This window comes from Pteropus medius, unplaced genomic scaffold (assembly GCF_902729225.1).
Source record: "Pteropus medius unplaced genomic scaffold, Ma_sr-lr_union100, whole genome shotgun sequence".
Classification (NCBI taxonomy): domain Eukaryota; kingdom Metazoa; phylum Chordata; class Mammalia; order Chiroptera; family Pteropodidae; genus Pteropus; species Pteropus medius.
The window spans coordinates 15,651,412-15,672,253 of NW_024352787.1; the positions used below are offsets into that span (position 1 = coordinate 15,651,412).

The 20,842-nt window shown below is 32.6% G+C and overlaps 1 pseudogene; it reads left to right on the forward strand.

Moving 5' to 3' along the window:
* The first annotated feature begins 802 nt into the window (after positions 1-802).
* LOC120591975 (uncharacterized) lies at positions 803-921 on the forward strand (annotated as a pseudogene).
* The last annotated feature ends 19,921 nt before the right edge of the window (positions 922-20,842 follow it).

A 20,842-nucleotide genomic window follows, 5' to 3' on the forward strand; every position in this document is an offset into this window, starting at 1 on the left:
TATAACAATGCTCAATAAACTTATGGGGAAGAATAGAGGAATCCAGTGAGAACATTAAAAAGGAGATAGAAAACAAAAATGAAGATGGAAAACATAAAAAAAAAAAACAACAAAAAACCAGTCAGAAATGAAGACTACAATAAATGAAATGAAAAATACATTAGAAGGAATCAGCAGTAGATTAGATGAAGCAGAGGTTTAAATGAGCAATTTAGAAGGTAAGATAGCAGAAAACACTAAGGGGGAAAAAAACAAAATCAGAGTAGTTTAAGCAGCCTCTGGGATGACATAAAGTATAAAAATATTCACATCATATGGGTGCCTGAAGGAGAAAAGAGAGAGCAAGGGATTTAGATCCTCTTTGAAGAAATAATGACTGAAAACTTTCTTAACCTTGTGAAGGAAATAGAGGTACAAGTTCAATAAATGCAGAGAGTCCCAAACAAAATGATCCTAAAGAGGCCCACAACAAGAAACATTATACTTAAAATGCCAAGGTTAAAGACAAAGAGAGAATCTTAAAAACAGCAAGAGAAAGGCAGCTAGTTACTTACAAGGGAGCTCCCATAAGAATGTTAGTTGATTTTTCAACAGAAACTTTGTAGGCCAGAAGGAATTGGCAAAAAATATTCAAAGTAATGAAAAATGAGAACCTACAACCAAGAATACTTTACCTAGCAAAACTATCAATTAAAATGGAAGGTGAAATAGAGTTTCCGGGATGAGACAAAACTAAAGATCATCATCACCAAGCCAGTAGTATAGGAAAAGTTAACAGGACTTCTTTAAGAAGAAAAAATTAGTCTACGGCCTTGCCACCCTGAACAACCCAGATCCCATCTGATCTTGGAAGCTAAGCAGGATCAGGCCTGGTTAGTACTTGGATGGGAGACCACCTAGGAAGATCAGATGCTGTAGGCATAAAAAATAAAAAAAATAAGGGATTGTAAGCTGACAAGGTCTTTCCAATCTGTGAGGTCAACCAAGGGTTGCCTTGCTTAAAAAAAAAAAAGAAAAAATAAGATAAAAAATATGAATAATAAAAAGGTAATTTCTACATATTTATCAACAATTACTTTAAATGTAAATCAATTAAATACTCCAATTAAAAGACATAGGGTAGCTGAATGGATAAGTGAACAAGACCCTTACATATGCTGCCTGTAAGAGACTGACTTCAGATATAAAGATACACACAGACTGAAAGTAAAGGGATGGAAAAAGCTATTTCATGCAAATGAAAACAAACAAACAAAAAGCCGGGGTAGCAATACTTACTTATACCAGACAAAACAAACTTTAAAACAAAGGCTATAATAAGAAACCGAGAATGACCCAGTAATTTCACTTCTGGGGTTGTTTTTCAAAAAACCCCAAAACACTAATTTGAAGAGACATGTGCATCCATATGTTCATTGCAGCACTATTTATAATAGTCAAGATATGGAGTCAACCTGGGTGTCCATCAATAAATAAATGGATAAAGAAGAGGTGGTATATATATATAATAGAGTATTACTCAGCCATATAAAATAATAAAATACTGCCATCTGCAACAACATAGATGCACCGCCTAGTGGGTATTGTGCTGAGAAGATTAAGTCAGATAGAGAAAGACAAATGTCATAGATTTCACTTACATGTGGAATCTAAAGAACAAAATAAACAATACAGAAATAAATTCATAGATACAGCAAAATTTGATAGTTGCCAGATGGAAGGGAGATTATGGGGATAGGTGAAAAACAAGAAGGAATTAAGAAGTACAAATTAGTAATTACAAGGTAGTCATGGGAATGTAAAGTATAGAATAAGGAATAGAGTTAATAATATTCTAATAACTACATATAGTGTCAGATGGGTACTGGATTTATTGGGGTGATCACTTCATAAGTTACATAAATGTCTAATCCCTATATTGTACACCTGAAACTAATATAACTTTATGCCAACTATAATTAAACAATTAATTAAAAATAATAATAATACTATAATAACTATGTTTGGTGTTAGATGGATATTAGATTTATTGGGGTGATCATAAGTTACATGAATATCTGATCACTATGTTGTACATCTGAAACTAATATACTATGGTATGCCAACTGTAATTGAAAAATACAAAAATTATTTAAAAATAAAATAAATAATTGCAATTATAAAAAAAGAAGTACAAATTGGTAGTTACAAAATAGTCATGGGGATGTAAAGTACAGCATAGGGAATATAGTTAATAATATTATAGTAACTGTGTAGTTCCAGGTTGGTACTAGACTCATTGGGATATCACTTCATAAATTATATTATTATCTAATCACTGCATTGTACACTGAAACTAATATAAAGTAATATTAAATGTCAAGTGTGACTGAAAATTTTTAAAAAGTGGGAGAAGGTGAAGTGGAATAAGAGGTTCAAATTTACAGTTATAAAATAAAAAGTTATGGGGATGTAATATACAGCATAGAGAAGATAGTTAATAATACTGTAATAATGTATGGTGTTATATGGTTACTGGACTTAACATGGTGATCACTTCTGTAGGTATATAAATGTTGAATAACTATGGTTACACCTGAAACTGATTTACTATTACATGTTAGTTATATTTTAATAAAAATTAAAATATATATATATCACATTGTTTCTTGGATATCTCCTTCTTTTGGCCACTTCATATTTAACAATGAGCAATTATTGCTTGGGACTACCATGGACACATTCTGATGAAATCTTTTTGTCTTTTTAACAGCTTTATTGCGATATAATAAACATACTATACAATTCATCCATTTAAGTGTACAATTAAATGAATTTTATTATATTCACAGATCTATGCAATCAGAACAATCAATCAACTTTAAAATATTTTCATGGTTTTGAAAAGAAATTCCATATCATTTGTTATCATTCCCTACTCTCCAACACCTCTAGCCCTAAGCAAAATCTAATCTACTTTCTTTTTCTAGATATTTTTCTATTCTGGATATTTTATATGAATGGCATCATATAATATGTGGTCTTTTGTGATCAGTATCTTTCACTTAGCATAATATTTTCAGGGTTTATCCATGTTATAGCATGTATTAGTACTTCATTTCATCATGTGAATATACCACTTTCTGCTTATCATATGTTAGTTGATAGACATTTTAGTTGTTTCTACCTTTGGCTGTGAAAAATGCTGCTATACACACTCATGTAAAAGTTCTTTGGTGGGTGCATATTTTTATTTCTCTTGAGCATAAACACAGGAGTAGAATCCCTGAGTTATATGGTTACTCTATATTTAATCATTTGAGTAATTCCTAGACTGTTTTCCAAAGTAGTTACATCATTTTACATTCCCATCAGTGGGATATGAGGGTTTCAATTTTTCATTACCCTTGCTAACATTTTTTATAATCTGGTTCTTGATTCTACTTAACTCTACTGGAAGTTATGTGATATCTCACTGTGGTTTTGATTTATATTTCTCTCCTGACTAATACTGTGGAGCATACTTTTATGTGCTTATTGGCCATTGTATATTTTCCTTGGAGAAATGTTTATTTAGATTCTTTGCTCATTTTAGAAATCAGATTATTTGTCATTTTATTGTTGGGTATATGACTCCTTTATATATTTCATATGCAATTTCTTTACTTAAAATATAATTTGTGATATTTTCCCCATTTTTTTTGCATTATCTTTTCACTTTATTGATGGTGTCCTTTGAGGCACAACAATTTTTAGTTTTGATGTGGTTCAGATTATCTATTCTTTTTCCTTTTGTTGCTCATTCTTTTGGTGTCATATCTAAGAATACTTTGCTAAATCCAAGGTCATGAAAATTTATTCCTATATTTTCTAAGAATTTTATAGTTTTGGTCCTTACATTTATGTCTTTGATCTATTTTTAATACTTGGTGTTTACTTGATTTTTTTAATAACAAACATGTTTACATCATTCTAAAATATATTTTAATATATGCATTTTTATTTTTATTTATTTATTTTTTAAATTAAATTTATTGGGGCAACACTGGTAAATAAAATTACATAGGTTTCAAGTGTAAATTCAATAATATGTCATATGTATATTGCATTGTATGTTCACCATCCAAAGTAAAATCTCCCTCCATTACCATATATTTGACCTCCTTTACCCTTATCTACCTCCCCTCCCTCCTCTTTTTCCTCTGGAACTACTAAACTGTTGTCGGTGTCCATGAGTCTTTGTTTGTCTTGTTCATTTGTTGCTTTCAGTTTTATATCCCACGTATGAGTGAAATCATATGATTCTCAATTTGACTTATTTCTCTGAGCATGGTAATCTCAAGATCCATCTATGTTGTCACAAATAGCAATATTGCATCTTTTCTTATAGCTGATTGTGTGTGTATACACACACACACACACACACACACACACACACATATATATATATATATATATACACACACGCAATATATATACCATATCTTCTTTATCCAAACATCTATCGAAGGGTGTTTTGGTTGTTGCCATGTCTTGACAACCATGAGAAATGCTACAATGAACATCAGGATGCATATATTGTTATGGATAAATGTTTTTAAATTTTTACCACCCTGAACACACCCAATCTTGTCATTCATCTATTTTAAGTTAATTTCTGTATATGATGTGAGGTAAAGATCTGAATTTATTCTTTCCAGTTGAGCACCATTTATTGAAAAGACTATTCTTTTTCCCATTAAATGATTTGGTGTCATTGAAAATAAGTTGACCATAAATATATGGTTTCTGGACTTTTGATTCTAGTCCATTGATCTATATGTCTATTGTTTTGTGAGTCCTACGACTTTGTTTTGTTTTTTTCTTTCTGGCTAGATCCATTGAAATTTCATATGAATTTTAATATCAGCTTGTCAATTTGTACAAAGATAGCTGAGATTCTGATACAGGTTATGTTGAAACTGATAAATTTTTAAATGTTAAAATGCAGGAGTTTGTAGTAACTTTTTAAATTTTTCCAAGAAAATTCTTTCTATTTCTTTAAGATTTTTTTTTAAATTGTAGAATAAAACACAGACACAGAAAAACCACATAAAACAAATATATAGCTTAATGAGTATTAAAGCAAATATTCATGTAAGTAAGACTCAGTAAAGAAATGAAACTTTACTAGTCACCCCAGAAGTCCCTTCATGTGTGATCAAAAATTAGTTTTCCACCCCCAATAAATTAACTGTTATCCTGACTTTATGTTAATTACTTCCTTATTCTTCTGTGTAGTTTTATCACTATATGCATCCTTAGAAATGTCTACATAGCCATGCCATTAAAAAATGTATGTTTTTAAGACTCTTTTAATCTATAAATCACTCCTCTATTTCTTTTTTTTCCTTATATCTTATCTGTTAAACAGTGGGGGTATTTGATAGAAGAGTTTATCATAGTCTATATTTTGCTGATTGATTCTCTTGATGCAGGTTAAAAGGTTTCTCTGTTCTCTGTATTTCTTGTGAGTTAAAGTTGGATCCAGAGGCTTGATCAGATTCATGCTTGATCTTTCTGTCAACATCATAGATGCTGTTTTGTTTTTTCATCTGGAGGCATAGAATATATGTTTCTCTCTCTCTCTCTTTTTTGGGGGGGGAGGGGGATGCTAGTAGCTGTTTGTATTAAATGCCTAAATCCATTAATTCACTAGATAGAAAAAAATGATGATATTCTAATTCTATCACTACTTATTATTTATTAGAATACTTTTATAAAAAGATGTATTACCTCATTTACTATTTGGTTACTCTGATATAGCTCTTATAGAGAAGGAAGAATAGATGCTAGATTTTTAAAAGTTATTTTTTCAAAAGAATAAATTTATTCCCTGATCTTTTCTAAAAACTCAATTAGATTATTTTAATTTTATTATAAATGCATGGATTTAAACATATTCCATAAATTTCAATCAATTGCAATTGTGGTCCTTTTGAAGCCCAAATAGTTCCATGTTTTGTCTAGGAGAGCCTCTTAAAGCTGGCTTCTGCGTACATTTGATGTTATCTTAATAATTTTTAATAGCTCACTCACTGTCTGGTAGGATTGTCTTGTACATTCATGCCCAAACCTGGAATCATCCAAGGTCTACTTTCTTTTAGTGGGAAATGTTATTGTAAGACATCTGCATGCTACAGAGAATCCTTGCTTCTTGATTAGTCATTGTAGTTAGGTCTCTTTTGTGGACAGATCTAGAAATTTTTATTCTACGTGTGAGTGTGTATGAAAGATGAATTTAGAATTAATTCTACAAGTAATTATATATTTAGTGTATACTACCAATCCTTATGTCAATGTCTCTTTAGTATTTGGTTTTCTGAAACTTATATTCAATAGATTTCTCAAAGGAATGTTGGAAACATTTTCTCTGAGTTATTGCATGTTAGTAAAGTTTGTATGTTCTCATTATACTTGAAAGTGAGTTTTTTGGATATAAAAATTCTCAACTCACACTTTTTTTTCTTAACTATTCTAAATATGTTACTCAATTTTCTTCTGTCATAAAATGTTACCTTTGAAAGTTCTGATGATAATTTATTTTTTCCTCCTGCTTTTCAGCCTACTTGTTCAAAAGAATTATTTTATTGTTCTTTAGAGTGCAGTTAGTTTACTAGACTCTCTTACCTTTGGTCATTCTGGGTCAGTATTCTCAGATATGTAATTTGGTCTTTTGTATATAGTTTCAAATAACTTGTTTATGTTCAGAAGGGTTTTCTTGATTTAGACATTTTGTTATTTGCTCTTTCTCCTTGATTTCGTTTTCTTTTTCAGGGACTCATCTGTGTGTTGAAGCTTCTGTGCCTTTCTTTAAAAAGATTTTTAAAAAATCTTTTTGTTCTCTTTTTTACATTTATTTCTGATTTTTAATTTCTTTTCCTCCTTACATTTTAATTTTCTTAAGAAATTATCTGCATGTTTGCTGTTCTTGGTCTTCTAGCATAGTCTTCATTTCGAATATAATTTTTTTCTTTCCTAAGTTATGTCTCTTAATATCTAAGTATGTCTAGTTCTGATTTATTTATTTTTTTATATCTAGAAATATAAATATGTACAAGTGATAGTTTTTGCCTTTGATAAGTCTATTCTTTGGTACTTGAGATAATTACAATAAATTGTCATACATGTAGATGGTTTGAAATATAAATATAAAAGTTTTGGCTAGAGTGCCAAGATTCAGTAAATGCAACATTGCTCATTGATGTGTAACGTTATTGTCATAGTTTTTGTTCTCCTGAAAGCTGACTGAGATAGAGTTTAGTGTTTAGGATGTTTTTTAAGGAGTGCCCTTGGCATCAATGTCTGTAAAAGGTAGAGGGGAGAAAGAGGGTTGGGCAGAGGAAGAAGTTGAGCTGTAATGCAAGCCTCATGGCCTTACTGAGCCCCATGGGATCTCTGGATCTGAAATGACCTATCGAAGTTGCTCCATGTTATATCAAAATGTTCAATCCTTGATATCTCAATCAGTCATCAAATGTTGGCTGTCTCCAGAAGGATGTGCCTGTGGATGAGACAAATTTCTGTTCCCTAATCCATTCCTTTAGGAGCTGTTTACTGAAGACTGTTCACTAACAGCATTGCCAAAGATTGGGACAATAAGTTCTTTCTTGAAGAGGAATATGAGTGGCACATTTCCATGTGCATCACACACCACAATGAAGAACTTACAAAGGAGGCAATCATAATTTTATATTGTGTCTCATATTTTTCATCCACATCAAGGATATAAAACAGTGAAAATTAAAGATTATATGTGTACTCTTTGAATGAAGTGTTAGTATCTTATAATTTCCGTCTCAAATCAAGATAGTAAAGCTGCAACAGGACCAGGTACATAGTTGTACATATGTCCACTACAGTTTAAGGGATACTGTGGAGTGTTGTTAAAACCCTCCCAGACAATCTACATGTTGAGATATTGGACAACAAGTCAGTTTAATGGAAGAGTAAAAGAGCAGCTGTATTTGGGGGAAGATTGCACTGAAAGAGTTTTTTAAGGGGCTCAGACTGAGCAAGTGTTTCCCCGTTGTGGGTTATCCACAACAAAGAATCATGTGCTTAAGGGTTAAAGAGGGATATTTAAGTGACCAACTAAGGAGAATGCACCACTTACTTCACAGGAAAAATAGATTAAAGATATTCAGAGACAAGTGAAGTGAGGGTAACTTTATCCTACACAAAGCATCATGAGAGACTCAGGTTTAGATACCTGCAAGGATCAGGGAGCATGAACTAAACTTGCCATTGCACTAGTCAAGCAAAAACTTTATATTCCTCTCCTTTTCTTCTTTCCTCAACTCCAAAGCTGGAAAGGCCATAAACTGAGATTAGCAGTTGAAGGGAGAATACATAAAATGTACAACAGGAAAGAATGAGTAGTCCAATAACACTGGCTTTCTTGACTTCAGGACTTCATCTGCAATAGTCCTAAGCTTGTGGAAGGAGTGAAGATTTAATTTAACTACAGATTAAAGTTACTTCTATTACATGTAAATGAATATTTTAATTACTGAAATAAGACTTTTTAAGATTTAAAGTTACCTGAAGATTCATACAACTTGTCTTAAATTTCATCCAAGTGAAGAATTAAACCCTGAATGTGCCATAACATTGGATGTTAGCTCTTGTTGAAAGCAGAATGACTCTAGGCCAGAAAGTTCCATGATATTACAGAAATGAAAAAGGATATTGGAGAAAGGTAATTACTAATCTGAGAATTGAGTCACTGGACATATCACTAAGAATTCAGATCTGTAATCTGAAGAGATACTAGTCTCTCTTCATTCATGATTTTGCTTTCCACAGTTTCAGTTACCCTGGTCAACCATGGCCCAAAATATTAAATGGAAGATTCCAGAAATAAGCAATTTATAAGTTTTAAATCATGTGCCATTCTAAGTAGTGTGATGAACTCTTATGACATCTTTTTGTTGAGCGCATCCATGCTATATATGCTATCTGCCTGTTAGTCACTTAGCTGTCTAGGTTATTAGATAGACTGTCAGTATTATGGTGCTTGTGCTCAAGTAACTCTTATTTTACTTAATAATGGCCCCAGGTACAAGGGTAGTAAAGCTGGCAATTCAGATATGTCAAAGAGAAGCTATAGAGTACTTCCTTTAGGTGAAAAGTTATGTCTGTATAAGAAAAAACATACTATATGTGAGGTTTAGTGCTACCTGCAGTTTCAGTCATCCATTAGGGGTCTTGGAACATATTTCCTATGTTCCAAGGGGAACTACTGTATATCTTCCCTAGAAAACATTTATAACCTGGTAATATCAGTAACTTGAAATCTGTTGTCACTTGCTCCCATATTTTAGGGTTCAAGTTAAATTATGTGTCTGCTTTGAAACCCAGACCTTTCAAACATGCTTAGATTTTTTTCTTCTATTGAATATTCCCTTGACATAGTATTCATATGATTTCCAACAAAAATGGAATCATAATTTGTGTTAAATTTTTAAGTAAAATGTTCTTTTTTATCAAAGCATACATGTACATAGTTTAAGGAGTCAAATAATGCTGTGGGGCTAATAATAAAAATGAATATTCCTTTGTTCTATTTCTCCCACCATTCCTTACCCCCAAGTACCTCTCCCTAGAAGAAACCAATTTTAATTCTTTTACATGTTTTCTCTTATAGTTATTTACATATTTGCATATGATACACTTAAGTCTTTACTTCTGGAATTTTTCAATATTAGACTATTAATTGAACTTCTTAATGTGGAAGATAGGGATTGAGCTTTCATAGTAATCTTGCACCCCACCTCCATTTTCACACTTCCCTCCTCTCATCCTTCCTATATAGCATGTCTATAATTTTTACTAGATAAATACTCAGTATTTACTTTAATATGATGATGTTATTGTTGTTTATAGCTATAGCTGTAAAATGTTGGTCAGGAAAAACAAACTGTTCTAGGCTTTGTAGGATAAAGAAATTTCATATAAGAAAATAAAAATGTAAAAATCAATGGAAATGCATATGTTACAGAAAATCTGCTACCAATTAGCTGCCTGCAATTCTGAAGTTGATTCTTAGAGAACATTTTCTTAAAGTTGCTGCTGCTACTGCCAACAATCATGGATGTATATATATCTAATAACAGAGTTACATTATACATGAAGCAAAAATTGATACAGTTAGTGGGGAAAACAGACAATTCCACAATCATAGTTAAAGATTAAAATAACCCTTTCTTAATAATTGAAAAAACAACTAAACAAAAACTCAACAAAGACAGATGATCTGAACAGCTATCAACCATCTTGACTTAATTAAAATTTATAAGATACTACAGTAACAATGGCAGAATACATAGTGTTTTACAGTTAGACTGATCAAGTAAGAAAGAATACAGAAATTACTAATATCAGAAATGAAAGAAGGAACATCACTATAAAACATATATATCATATATATCTATATCTATAAATATATATGTAAAGGATAATAAGGGAAGATTTGCAACTTTACATCAGTAAACTTAACAACCTAGATGAAAGAAACACATTCTTTTAAAAACATAAAATCCTACAAAACTAATAAAAAAGAGAAACACAAATTACTAAAATAAAAATTTACAGTACTTGAATGTCTAAATCAATTAAAGAAATGTAATTTATAATTTAAAGCTTTACTATATAGAAAAGCCCAGTCTTAAATAGCTCCTCTTTTTTAAGAGTACCTTAAAAAAGGTACTCTTATAAAACTCTTTCAGAAAATAGAGGAAGAAGAAATACTTTTAAATTTACTTTATGAAATCACTATTACCCTGTTACTGAAACAGAAAAAAACCCACAAAAGAGCAGTATTTTTCATGAACATAGACTCAAATATTCTTTACAAAATATTAGCAAATGGAATGTTAATAGTATATATGAAGGATAATAAATGACTATGGTCATTCATCTTAGGAATGCAAGGTTGCTTTAATAAAAAAAACATTAATGTAATTAATGTAATTCACTATATTAATAGAATGAAGAAGAAGAAAATATGCAATCACTTTAAAAGTTGCAGAAAATATTTGACAAAATTCAGCATTCATTTATGATTTTTAAAAATCTCAAAAATGACAAATAGAAGAGAAATTTCTCAACCTGATTAATACTATCTTTGGAAAAACTCTTGGAAACATCATACCCAGTGATGAAAGGTTTGACATGTTCTACCTAAGATCAGAATTAAGGCATGGTTTTCTGCTTCAACACTTCTATTTATCACTTTATTAAAGATCCTTGTTAATGCTATGAGACAAGGAAAAATTAAAAGGCATAAAGACTGAAAAAGCAAAAGCAAAATTGTCATTATTTGCAGACAATATGAGCATAAGGAATATATTTTAAAAAGCTATAAAACTAGTAAATGAATTGAATAAGTTTTCAGGATATTAGATCAATATTCAAAAACTAATAGTATTTCTACACTAGCAATAAATATTTATAAAATGACATAAACATAGCATTTACAATTGCATAAAATGAGTTAGAAATACATTTAATAGTGTCTAAGACTTGCCAAACATAATTAATGAATGGAAATATATATCACATTTATCAATTTGCATACTTAATATTGATAAGATACCAATTCTACCCAAAGTAATCTACAAATTCAGTGAAATCTCAACCAAACTATTAGCAAAATTTTTTTTCTGAAGAAATTGTCAAGATGTTTTCCAATTTAGTTAGATAAACAGAAGACTTGGAATATCCAAAGCAATTTTGAAAAAGAGAAATGAATTTAGAAAACTCACCTTATTTGATTTCAAGGATGACTATAAAGCTACAATAATTAAGGCAGTGCCACATGTCATATGGATAGACATAATCCATGGAACTGAACAGAGAGTTAAGAACTAGACTATATATATATATATATATATATATATATATATATATATATATATATATGTTATTTAATTTTCCACAAAGTTACTAAGGTATATCAATGAGAAAATATATATTTTTTTCAATAAATGTTGCTGGAAAAAAAATGGATCTGGGAGAAAATAACCTAGATGCTTACTATATACAGAAAACAATCCAAAATGGATCACAGACTTAAATATAAGTGCTAAAACTCTTAAATTTTTAGAAGAATAAATAGCTAGGATTTGTAGAGGAAGAACATAAGAAGAGTTGAGAAGTTAGTTGTAGCTAAAATGTTTTATTTTAAAAATGGTCTGAAGCTAAATATTACAATTGTGAAAATTGATAGTGTTAACATGGATGTCTGTAATATAGTCTGCACTTTCTCATGTGTATAAAATATTTCATGATTATATTATAGTAATACATAACAATGAGCACCAATAATGAAGTAATTAAGAGTAATGATTATATATAAAATAATATGGCTTTGTAGTTAGAGTTCCAAGTAAAAAGATTTGATTATGAAAAACTCAAAATTTGTGTATGGTAAAAAACATGATAAATGCAATTAAAAGACAAAATTATATAATGATTTGCAACATATACAAGAGTGAAAAGATTAGTAGCCTTAAAATAATAGTTTTAAATACATGATAAAAGATAGATGCCAACAGGAAAAATCGACCAATAACCTGAATAATTAGTTCAAGAAGAATACAAATAATTATAAAATGTGATGATTTAACTAATAATTGAATTCTGAGAATTAGAAACCACTTTTTGCATACATGATTGTAAAGGGGAAAACAAATGATAATGTCCAATGGTGATAAGGATGTGAAGAAGTGCTCACTCTCCTACTCAGCTCCTAGAAACGGGGAGAGCCCACTCTCTGGTGCTAGAATAATTGAGTTCAAATTTTGGCTTCACAACTTAGTAACTGCAACTTTGGAAAGGATGCTTCAGCTCTTTGGGCTTCAGGATCTCTAATCTGTGAATGTGGAAAAATAAAAGGAGACTGTGATACTTTTATATGTAAATAAAAATAAAAACCTAAAACAGTATCTGTCACATGGTAAGTACTGTAGAAATATTTACTCCTCTTCTTTTTTCTAGTCATTTTATCAGAATAAAATTTTCAGCCAAGTTATTGCCTTATCTCTAATTTTGGTTTTGAAAAGCACTTTCTCTCTCCGGATAGGCTCAAGAATATTTTCTTAGACCTCTGTTTGACCTATTAGCAGAGCTCATTGACTCTGTTTCTAAGTTCCATCTTCTGCTATCTGGGAACCCTGGTTCTGCCTCTCTTTAGTGCCATTTAACTACCTGTAATTATTCTAACTCACCCACCCCCTGCACCTATTTCTATCTTTCCAGTCATTAACCCCAGGCTGTCAACTTGCTTTCTTTTCTGGATTCCCCATTGTTAGATGCTTACAGCTTAAAAGTGTCATAGGAGACTCTGTTGGCTTCAGTTAGTTCGCTCTTTGTTTACACAAGCTGAAATATGGGCAAAAGGAAAGATGTTGAAAGATATTCAGTGAAAGATCTTCTCCTTTCCATAAATGTGAACTAGACATTCTCTCCAGAAAGACTTAGAGCCGGTAATTCTAAACATGTAAAAAGCATCCTATTTCTTGTCTTATTTATATGGGAGCTTATGTAACTTTTCATCATTCATCATCACATATTTATGGAGAAATTACTCTATGTTGGGCACTGGCTAGTCACTGATGCAAGTTTGAATAAGTAATGAGCTTGACCCTCAAGCAATCACACACTTAGACCATCATGTAAACATAAAATGACCATGCAATGTGATGAAAACAAAGATAGAGTTATGTATATATTTTCACGGTGGCACAGAGGAGGAGTGGATAGCCTGGTGTGAGTCAAGTTTTGGGTTTATAGAGGACTTGATTTTGAACCACATTCCAGGTGGCCTGGAGTGAGGAGGACATGTCTAATAGAGGCACTGGCACATCCCAAAGCATAGAGCTGTACCAGAAGGCTGATTTGCTTTGTAATGGTGATACTTGGTATGGCTGGAGCAGGAGATATAGGTGGAAATTGGAATCATAGGAAACCAGGGCATCAGCAAGAGGAAACTGCTTGTCAAACATCAGATATAATTTTCAAGATGAAGATTTTAAATCAAGGCAGTGAGAGGATCAGATCTGTGTTTTCTTAAGACAATTTGGAGTATGGTGTGGAAAATGAATTGTATTGGAGAGATAAAATTGGAACCTTCTTCAATAGCCTAAGTATGATTAAGAGGGACATATTTGGAAGAGTGTGGAAGGGTAGGTGGAGATACATTCATTTGGCAGGATCGTGTGAGAAATGAAATTGAGCGAATGAGGGAGAGAAAGCATTAAGAGATGGCTCTTGGATTTCTGACTTGGGTTATCGTGTGGATACTAGACCTAAAAATCAAAAGAAGTTGTATAGAAAACACCTGATTTGACAGATACAAAGACACTGAGTTAAGTTTTGGAAATGTTGAATTTGAACTGTTTATGGATACCCAGACAGAAATATCCAGAATTTCAATAAAAATACAGGTCTGTTGCACAAGAACATAAGCATGCACCAGGGGTGTCTATTTGGGAGTCATCATCACCTATGTAGGGTTTACAATTATATAATCAGATGAATTTGCCCACTGTGAGCAAGAGGAGTGGAATTTCAGTTCACAGAAATGAAATTATGGAGAATATTAACATATAGGGTGTATATGAAGCTACTCTGTACAGTTGCGCAGGTTGTATAGTGCACATTTATAGGCATTGGTCATATCAATGTTAGGTGAAGAGCAAACTCTGGAGTTGTGTAGTGCACAACCTGTGCGGCTATATGTGGCAGCTTGGCTGAGGAGAAGAGTACCTGTTTAAGGCCAAGAAAATAGTCTTAGAGATAGGAGCAGAACTATGAAAGAATGTGACACAGAAACCACAGGAGCAAAACATTTCTCTAGGAGGGAGCAAAAAAGTATCTAAAATCTCTGAAGAATCAAGTAGTTTAATCTTAAAGTTTTGCTTGATAGGAGCTCTTTGGTGATCTTAGGGATTTCAGTGCATTGTTAGGGACAAAAGTCCTAACTCAGTGGATCAAAGGGTGATTGAGTGTGAGGAGATGGAGACTACAAAAGCAGACCACTCAACAGTGTGGAGTCTGTGAAGAAGAGAGGATGGTAGACACAGCACTGCAGGAGGGTTTTTCTTCTACCTTGTAATCAATGTGTACCACAGATTTGAGTAAAGGTCAGAAGCCTGGTTGCTAAGAAATGAGGAAGGTAGTACAAAGGGTTCTTTGGCAGGAAAAGTCAGAAAAGAGGAACACTGAGGTGAAAACAAAGAAATAATAAAAGCACAATCACCACTATCTCCCTAAACAAGGTCTTTTCTCTCCAGCCATGGAAAATTGGAGAAAGCTGGTTTGTTTTCCGGAAACGGAGTGAGGAGTGGGACTGGAGCCAGTCATAGTTAGGGCACAGGTATATGGTGCAGACCTTACATGGCAGCCTTAATAAGTGATTGTCCCAATCAGAAGAACTCTGCCTATCACATGTCAGAGGCAGGCCTCCAGCCGACAGGAAGGCCAGCAAGTCTCCCTTAGGCTCTAGGACTTGCTCTATCCTAGTCCGATGTCAGCTTCTGCCTGCCACAGCTCCTACTTCCCCATACTCTCCTTGCCTGTGTGCAGGGGCCCCTGCTCTTCTCTTCACTGGGACAATCACTTGTCAGTAGTTCACTAGGAATTTATGGCATGCCTACCAGGTGCCAGGTATTACTTCAGGCACTGGGCTATAGCCAGAATAAAGGAGAGTGTTCCTTTTCTCATTATAGAGTGGATTAGCAGACAGTAACATCCGTATAACTATGGCAGATAGTGATAAAAGCTAAGAACAAAATAAAATAAATGAAAGTAAGAGGGATAGAATAATGTGTGCATGGGGAAGGGGCTGCTCTGATTGGTGACATTTGAACAGAGTCCTGGGCAGTGAGCAAGCCACAAGAAAATGGGTACATGCAGAGGACACCGGAATTGCAAAGGCCATGGAGTACAGGCTTGCTTTAGCACATGGGTCACTGCCAGCAGCTGGGACAGGGGCTGATAACATAGAGTGTGGGGAGCTGGGGTGAGTTTTGAGCTGCACTTTTTTTCTAAACAGAAATGAGTGTAGGTCTAAGAAAATATTACCTAAAGGCAGCTATTCTTTCCTTTGAAAATATTACACTAATCTTCAATGCAGAATAGAACTTCGGGTAAAAATATGTTTTCCAGATAGATTCCTATCCCCTGGTCACTATATCTAGAGATAAGATTGCCAGGTACAATCTTATCTCTAAAGGTAAGAGGACTGCCATTGACAACTGAATTTGAATAATTTTTTAACTTATGTATGTCTCATACAAAAGTCCTGTTTAGAAAAAAAGTACAGCTCACTACCAGCCTTAATTTCATTTTACATAAACACACTCTTTGAGGCTGAAGCAAATTTGACTGTTTTTCAATGTGAAAATAAAATATAAAAACTGTTCTTGGAGTTATTTCTGAACAGAACTTATCTCTAATCTTAATGTGACAGAAATGTATACATAAATTGGATTCATCAAATAAATCTTTGGCTAACAACTGTTCAAGAATGATGTTAATCACACATAAGAATGCTGAATTTTCTAAAATTTAACATTTTCGGTGATCGAGAATTACTCTATTTTGTAAATGGAAATACCACTACTAAAAACAGAATGCTATAAATAGAATGATCTCATTTGTTTCTAAAGACAATCAATATACTAGAGTGATCCAAAATTAATAATAAAAATAAGATATTTCGTGGCAAACTTTGGGGGGTAAGGTTAGGACTGTTATCCGTGAGTTATCTCAGGGTAAATGCTGCAGCTGCAAGTGCCACTGGAGAGTATTCTTGGGGCAAATGGGAAATGGGTTAAAAACAAAACCTTCAAAATGTTGAAGGGTCAATTGTAGAAAATGTTCAAAATGCAAAAAAGTATGATTAAGGAATAAAAGTAACTAGGAAGGTCACCCAAAATAAGTACTGATGACATTTTTTTATCATAGCATTTTTTAAATTGAGGAAATGATTATAATTTGTTTTGTTTTTTCTTTTTCCCATCTACCTCCCCTTTCTACCTTTTGGTAACCACTAGTCTATTGTCCACGTCCTTGAATATCTCTGTTTGTTTGTCCTGTTCATTTCTTGCTTTTAGGTTTGTATCCCACATATAAGTGATATCATGTGCTTTTCTTTTTTTTCTTTTTCTTTTTATTAAGTTTATTGGGGTAACATTAATTAATACAATTATATAATTTCCAGGTGTATATTATAATTTGACATCTATATATTCTATTGTGTGATTAGCACCCAAAGTCCAGTTTTCTTCAGCATATATTTGATCCCCTTTACCCACTTCGCCCTCCCCTTACCCTCTTATATTTGACCCCCTTTACCCTGTCTACCTCTCCCCTCCTCCCCCACTCCCTACCCTCTAGTAACCACTAGTGTATTGTCCATGTCCCTGAGTCTCTGTTTGTCCTGTTCATTTGTTGCTTTTAGGTTTATATCCCACATATAAACCTATCATGTGATATCATGTGATTTTCTACTTTTTCAGTCTGGCTTACTTTGCTTAGCATGATTATCTCAAGGTCCATCCATGTTGTCTCAAATGGCAGTATTTCATCTCTTCTTATGACTGAATAATATTCCATCGTATATATGTGCCACAGCTTCTTTAGCCAATCATCTATCGTAGGATATTTTGGTTGCTTCCATGTCTTGGCTACTGTGAATAATGCTGCTATGACCATTGGTGTGCAAATATCTTTTCGGATATGAGTTTTCAAGTCTTTGGAGTAAATAGCCAGTAGAGGGATTGCTGGATCATATGGTAGATCAATTCCTAGTTGTTTGAGGAACTCTCATACCATTTTCCATAGTGGCTGTACCAATTTGCAGTCCCACCAGCAATTTCTCCACATCCTCTCCAACATTTGTTATTATTTGTCTTGTTGATTATAGCTATTCTAACAGATGTGAGATGGTATTTCATTGTGGTTTTAATTTGCATTTCCCTAATAGCTAGCAATGTTGAGCATCTTTTCATATGTTTGTTGGCCATTTGTATGTCATCTAAGGAGAAGTGTCTGTTCAGGTCCTTTGCTCAGTTTTTGATTGGATCGTTAGTTTTTTTTGTTATTATTGAGCCATATGAGTTCTTTGTATAGTTTGGATATTAGGCCCTTATTAGAGGCGTTGCTTGCAAATATATTTTCCCATTTGGATGGTTGTCTCTTTACCTTGCTGACGATTTCTTTTCCAGAGCAGAAGCTTTTTAGTTTGATGTAGTCCCATTCATTTGTTTTTGCTTTTAGTTTCCTTGTCTTTGAGGTCAAATTCATAAAATCCTCTTTAAGTCCAAAGTCCTTGAGTTTAGTTCCTATGTTTTTTTCTATGCATTTTATTGTTTCAGGTCTGATGTTTAGGTCCTTAATCCATTTTGAGTTAATTTTGATGTGTGGTGATAGACAACAGTCTAGTTTCATTTTTATAGTGGTGGGATTATTCATCATTCTGTGGAATAAAGAGTTTTGAGTCTTACTTTGTTTTGTTAGTTTATTTTTTTAACATAGCATTATGATTATTTTTTTCAGAGTATTTCACAGTTCTCAAAATAATAAAAAAGATTTAATTTTCTTTGTATTAGTCCATCATCTGGACATACTATGATTAATTCAAGCATTTTCTATATTTGGAGCCATTTTTAAGTATAATAAGTTAATTAAACTAGTATATACTGAAGATATGATCCAAATACATATGTATTTTTGTGTCCCAAGTTTTTTTTTCTATACCATGGCAGAACCCATGACATATTTGTTTTTCCCTAGGTAATAGAAGATCTTTAGATTTTCCATTTGATATTTAGTACACTCAGTCTGGTGTAGATTTTAAAACCCCTGAACTGAATTTAGGATTAAATCTTTTCCTTTACTTGCAGGCAAGAAGCTGTGGTGTGTTAAGTGACTCACTCTAACTCTCTTTTCTCTATCCAAGTTTGCTGCCACTCTCCAGAGTTTGGTGCACATCCTTGCAGAACCCTTTCTATGCATCTATATACATATCTATATTTATATCTATACACATACATTTGTAACAAACTTTTCTTAAAATTAATAACTGGCTATTATAAATATCATTCTGCTTTTTTCATTCATTATAAGGTGCCTTCATTATCCTCAATTCGTAAATGAGCAAACCAAGGCATAGGAAAGTATAGTCCTTGCTCAAGATCACAAACTTAGAAAGTGGCCATGCTAAGATTCCAACCCTGGTCATCTGGCTCTACAGCCTGCCCTCTTTCCACAGTGCTGGATCCTTTCTCAGTATATCCCAGTACAATTGTATTGTCATCTGACCATGTTCCTTTTGCAGGTCATCTGTTTTCAGTTATTCATACATATAGTGCTGCAGAACACCCTTGGATGTACCGCTTTTTGCTTAGATGTGAAAATGTTTGGGGTTATATTCCTAGAAATGGATCGGGTATGTCAACTGTTATCGTCATTCTACATTGTGATAGATACAGCTAAATTACCTTTCTTTCACAGGTGTCAGACTTCTAGGCCTACAGAGGGTACAGTCTGGAGTCAGATACCTAGGATTAGAATCCCAGTTTGGCAACTTTCTAGCTGTATGACCTTGGGAAAAGAACCTCACCTCTTTGTGACCTAGGTTTCTTATTTGTAAAATGGGGACGACAATAGCACCCTTCACTGAGTGAAAAAGTAGAATTGTATTTATAATAGCTTTTTATTAACAATAAAAAAAGGGTTTGTGTAAATGTGTATGCATGTGTGTATAGACCTGTAGATATAAATAAGTAGATGCATAGTAAAGGTCCTGAAAGAACATGTACAAAACACTAATATTTTATATTTTTTTTGGTTTTGTTTTTTTTTAGGTTGAGCTTTTTAATCCACCTAGAATTTGTGTTTGGTAGAATATGTAGAGTTCAGTTTTGTTTTTTTTTAATTTTATAGTCAGTTAACTTAACACCATTTATTGAAGAGATCAACCTTTATCTGGTATTTAGAAAAGCACCTTTATCATGATCTAAATTCCCACGTATACATGGATTTGTTATCTGAACTCTCAGTTCTGTTTTGAGGGTCTCTTTGCCTATTCTAGCTTCAATTCCACAAAGTTTTAATTACAGCTTCATTGTTTGTTTTTGATATATAGTAGAGAAAGTATCCTTATAATCTTTTCTAAAAATTTCTTAGCCAATCTCATATGATTTTTCTTTTGTATAAACCTTAGATTTGGGTTGGCATGCTTCATTTTTTAAAAATCCACTGAGGAGCATTGAATTTCTTAGATTAACTTAAGGGTAGTACTGACACCCTCAATATTGGATCTTTGCATTCAAGCAATATATCTTTACACTTATTTTGTTTTTATGTTATGCATTTGGTTTTTTATAGTTTTATTCACATGGCTCTTTAGTGTAGTCCTGGATATATTATGACTTTTGTTATTGTTCTGAATAGAATTCTTTTTTACATGTTTTCTAATTGGTTATTGTTAATTTATTGAAAACTATTGCTTTCTGGATAGTGTTCTTATGTTTGTCTACTCACTTAACTAGCTTATTAGTTTTAATGAGTCTTCCACTAATTCTCTTGAATTTTCAAAGTAAGCATTTGGATTGCCGGAAAACAGTAATATTTTAAACTCTTAATTTTTAATATTTAAAATTTTCATTTATGCTTTTTTCCTTTTCTTTTAAAAATTTATTTTCCAACTATAATTAACATGCAATGTTATATTAGTTTCAAGTGTACAAAATAGTGGTTAGACATTTATATACCTTACAAAGCGATTAACTCAATAAGTCTAGAATCCATC